This window comes from Nannospalax galili, unplaced genomic scaffold (assembly GCF_000622305.1).
Source record: "Nannospalax galili isolate Female #2095 unplaced genomic scaffold, S.galili_v1.0 scaffold397, whole genome shotgun sequence".
NCBI lineage: Eukaryota > Metazoa > Chordata > Mammalia > Rodentia > Spalacidae > Nannospalax > Nannospalax galili.
In genome coordinates this window covers 4,885,665-4,890,642 of record NW_008341879.1, presented here as the reverse complement: position 1 = coordinate 4,890,642, position 4,978 = coordinate 4,885,665, and the positions used below count along the sequence as shown (strand labels likewise).

At 43.5% G+C, this 4,978-nt stretch overlaps 1 protein-coding gene and 1 pseudogene across 2 annotated transcripts in view; both read left to right on the top strand.

The window, feature by feature from the left end:
- Rab2a (RAB2A, member RAS oncogene family) overlaps positions 1-4,978 on the top strand; it is a 90,773-nt gene that overhangs the window by 21,713 nt on the left and 64,082 nt on the right. The window lies entirely within an intron of this gene.
- LOC103737745 lies at positions 1,749-3,174 on the top strand (annotated as a pseudogene). The gene has a single exon (XR_003850248.1). The product of XR_003850248.1 is annotated as a thioredoxin reductase 1, cytoplasmic pseudogene (transcript).

Genomic DNA, 4,978 nt, shown 5'->3' with positions numbered 1-4,978 from the left:
GGAGATAGTTGGGTATTGAAGTCCCCTACTATTAATGAGTTGGGGTTAATTTGGGTCTTAAAGTCCTCTAGTATTGTTTTTATGAAGTTGGGTGCACCAGAGTTTGGTGAATATATGTTCATGATTGTAATATCTTCTTGATTTATTGTTCCTTTGATCAGAATGAAGTGGCCCTCTTTCTCTCGTCTGATTATTTTTATTTTAAAGTCTATTTTGTAACATATTAGAATTGCAATGCCTGCTTTTCTCTTAATACCATTTGCTTGGTATATTTTTTTCCAACCTATCTTCCTTCAGTTCTTTGATTTCTTTGAGTGTTCTTTAAATTCACAGAATTCTTTTATCATGTTTATAATTGTTCTTTTGAGTTCCATGTCCTGCTTTATCTCTAGGGAGTTCTCATTGTTCTCCTCTAGAGGACTATTGGTATTTGGTGGGGTTATGCTATTTTGGTTTCATGTTATTATTTTTTCTCTGTGATTTTGACGTGTGAATTTCTTTTGTAATTTTTGATTCTTGTGTGAGACTTAGGCCTTTAAGTTTAGGTCTGCTTCTTTTTTGTGAACTTTATGTGTCTTTGTGGTTTACGTTTTGGGCATGAAAAGCTGGTTTGTTTAAGCTTCGGGTTCTCTCTTTTGATTTTATATTGGAGTGGCCAGATTGCTTTTGTCTTCAGGAGTTCCCACAGAGGCCCAATTCAGATGAGGGTCAGATATGTTCAGACTTTCTCCTAAGGTCTGGATCCCTCCAGGAATGATTTTGGCCTCAGGAATTTGGGGGTTGTCCTGGCCTGGGAGCCTGGCCCAGGAAAGATGCTGGTCTATGGCAGCTGGTGGCCGTCCCACCCAGAGATGCAAAGGCAGATGGGGCGGGAAGAGGCCCCAAGGATTCCTGGGGACTGCACTGAGGAGCTGTGTTGGTCTGGATGCAAAGGATCAGGAAGAGGAAAGGTCAGCCCCTGAGTCCCAGAAAGAGGCTGGTGGGTGGGGCCAGGCCCAGAAGCAGTGCTCCTGGGGCCCAGAGAAGGCACCAATTTCGTCTTGATGAAAAGTCTCAGGAAGCAGTATTGGTTCCCCAGGTGTCTGTGGCCCCAAGCCAAGGAATGGGACAGGACCCAAACTAGGAGAGACCGGCAGGGGAGATAGGAGGTTGAATGAGGTTTTGGGTGTCAAGGCACAGAGGGCGCAATGGACTTACCCCAGAGAGAGGCCTGTGGGTAGGAGAGAGCTCATTTTTATTTTTTGAGATAGGGTTTCACTATATCTCCCGGGCTGACCATAAACTTACAATCTTTCTGCCTCTGCCTCCCAAGTACTGGGATCATAGGTAGGTGCCTCCATGTCCAGGTGGTGCTACAATTAAATCAAAAGAGACATTTTCTAGGAGTTGGAGAGATGGCTTAGTGATTAAGAACACTGACTGATCTTTCAGAAGACCCTGGTTCGAATCCCAGCACCCACATGGCAGGTAACAACTGTCTGTAACTCTAGTTACAGGAGATCTGACAGCCTCTTCTGTCCTCCGCGGGCATTGGACAACACAGGTACACTTACCTACATGCAGGCATAACACCCATACACATAAAATAAAAATAATAAAATACTTTTGAAAAAGAAGAAAAGGGTCTTTGTGCCACAGAACGCAACAGGCCGGTGGCGGACGGAGCAAGGTGGCAGGCTGCGACCCCAGTGCCCCCAGCGCTGCAGGCAGAGGGCAGCCATGGTCCAGCACTAAAAGAAGACCAACTTCAAAAGCTGCCAGCAATGAACAGCTCTGAAGATCTCCCTGGGTCCTATGACTTCAACCTTATCATCATTGGAGGAGGCTCAGGAAGATTGGCAGCAGCAAAGGAGGCAGTAAAATATGGCAAGAAGGTGCTAGTCTAGGATTTTGTCACTCCAACTACCCTTGGAACTCGATGGGGTCTTGGAGGAACATATGTGAACGTGGGTTGCATACCTAAAAAACTGATGCACCAAGCAGCCTTGTTAGGACAAGCCCTGAAAGACTCCCAAAACTATGGATGGAAAGTTGAGGACACAGTTAAACATTACTGGGAGAAAATGACAGAATCTGTACAGAATCACACCGACTCCCTGAGCTGGGGCTACTGAGTAGCTCTTTGGGAGAAAAAAGTTGTATATGAGAATGTTTACGGGAAATTTATTAGTCCACGTAGGATTAAGGCAACAAATAATAAAGGCAAATAAAAAATTTGTTCAGCAGAACGATTTCTCATTGCCACTGGTGAACAGCCAAGGTACCTGGGCATCCCTGGAGACAGAGTATGGCATCAGCAGTGACGATCTTTTCTCCTTGCCTTACTGCCCGGGTAAGACCCTAGTGTTTGGAGCATCCTATGTTGCTTTGGAATGTGCAGGATTCCTTGCTGGTATTGGTTTAGATGTCACTGTAATGGTACAGTCCATTCTCCTTAGAGGATTTGACCAGGATATGGCAAACAAAATTGGTGAACACGTGGAAGAACATGGTATCAAGTTTGTAAGGCAGTTTGTACCAATTAAAGTTGAGCAAATTGAAGCAGGGACACCAGGCCGACTTAAGGTAACAGCTCAGTCCACCAGCAGTGAGGAAATCATCAAAGGAGAATTTAATATGGTGTTGCTGGCAGTAGGAAGAGATTCTTGTACAAGAACTATTGGCTTAGAAACCATGGGCGTGAGGATAAATGAAAAGACTGGAAAAAATACCTGTGACGGATGAAGAGCAGACCATCGTGCCTTACATTTACGCCATTGGTGACATTCTGGAAGGAAAACTGGAGCTGACTCCTATTGCTATCCAGGCAGGAAGACTGCTGTCTCAGAGGCTGTATGCCGGGACAACATCCTACTTAAGGTAATATAAGTTGTGTTTATGTCTTCTCAGGTTTACCATAGTTTCTTTTGGCCATTGGAATGGACAGTTCCATCAAGAGATAACAAATGTTATGCAAAAATTATCTGTAATCTTAAAGACGATGAATGTGTTGTGGGCTTTCATGTACTGGGTCCAAATGCTGGAGAAGTGACACAGGGCTTTGCACTCATGTGTGGATTGACTAAACAGCAGCTGGACAGTGCAATTGGAATCCACCCAGCCTGTGCAGAGATATTCACAACGTTGTCAGTGACCAAGCGCTCTGGGGGAGACATCCTCCAGTCTGGCTGCTGAGGTTAAGCCTCCAGTGTGGACACTATTGCCAAGGCTACGAACCACTGACTTGATTCCTTGCCCACATCCAGGTGAAGTTCAGGGAGACACTTGGGCTCTCAGCACCTTTTTAAGGTGCTGTGCTTAACACCACTAGGCCCCTGGGATCTTGTGGGTAGCAGGTGGCAAGTAGAAGGCAGGCAGCATCACGCTGGGGTCACCGTAATGGACTCAGACTGACACTTGGCAGTGCATCGAAGCATGTATCCATGAAGTCACCAGCCTCAAGCCCAAGTGGTGGACAGTGATTGAATAGCTGTCGAATCAGTTTAGTTTGACCCTCCTTTGTAGGTTTTCTTACTCTTGTTCTCAAGTTGCCTAATGTCAATTCTATTTTTTTCTTTTTTCTCCATAGGGTTAATGATACTAGGGATGGAAAATGTTAGCAAATCAGCTTTTGTCCAGAAGCAAGTCATGGATAGACTATCTACATAGTCTTATTGTATGGAAGGGGGCATGAAGTGGCTTATGAGAGCTACATGGGTTTGTCCTATGAAAGCAAAACTACCCTATGACTAAAATAGTTTGTTTTACTGACCTATGTAACATCATCTCTTTTAATAAGTCCTATGTTCAAACCAAGTAAAACTATGATCCACTCTTACCAAGTTCCTCCTGTGGTACATCCCCAAAGGCCTGCTTAGGAAGGGAATGGCTACTTGGCCAGCCTACTTAGAGAAACATTCCATTGCATGGCACTTGGAATAGTGTAGCGTATTCCCACACCATCCACCATAGAGGCCAATGAACACCCAGGTGGGGAAAATCTGACTCTTATTTATTTTATTGTCTGGTCTAAGTGAGCTGAAATCATTTGAATGGAAACGCTTAATTTGCTTAAAACTTCTTGTTTTTTGTTAGGTGAATTTTGCTTTAAACTGAAATCGGAACTCAGCTTTGTGTTCATGTTATTTATTTGTCTTTTCTAGAGAACTACATTCCACACATAACACAGAAGTCTTTCGTGTTAATTGCTCTTTTAAGGAAGCTGTTCCTATCATAAGCTATTATTAAACACAGGTAGATGTGAAGGGTTTTTTCATTTGGAAAACCTAATTTTTTTTCTCCTTAGAAGCATTCATGTTGTTAACAATCTACCTGGTATTTTTTACAGCATGGTATTAACACCTCAGTTTTGCATTTCTGTGTAAACATGCTGGCTGATGTTTATGCACAGGCCATCGGGCTTTGAGTGAGTGGTCTGCAAGTCAGGCTCCTGCCAGGGTTCTATAGCTCCTTTGTTGTTCCCTCTGCTCTGCCAGAGTCTCCACCTACAGTACTAGGTGGCGTTTTACAGTACATTTCTGGGCTACTCGGAGAGCCATGTATCTGCCTGGCGTCTAGTCAGTGGAGCACCTACCGTGCCCACAGCGTTCCACTTCATGTCCTCGTCCCTTCAGCTTATGTAAAGAAAATGGGAAGAGGAGAAAGGAAAAGGGAGCTGAAGGAGTTGACTGTGTTCAGTTTTATTTATTTATGTTTCGATTTTTTTTTCTCCCAAGTCTGCCAGTCTCTGAGATTAGAACAACAGGCAATGTGAGAAAATTGTGCCTAATCATGTTGTGATTCTCTTAGTGCAATGGAATGTTCTGCCCCCACAAGAAGGATACTTCATATTTGTCTTGTTTAGATTCTGTAATTGCACAATGTACTGTAACACAAATTTCAATTTCATGTATTTTTTGTTACAAAGTTTCTGGGGGGGAAAATGTGAACCATTAAAAGGTATTCATGTGCAAAAAGAAAAAAAAAAAGAGACATTTTC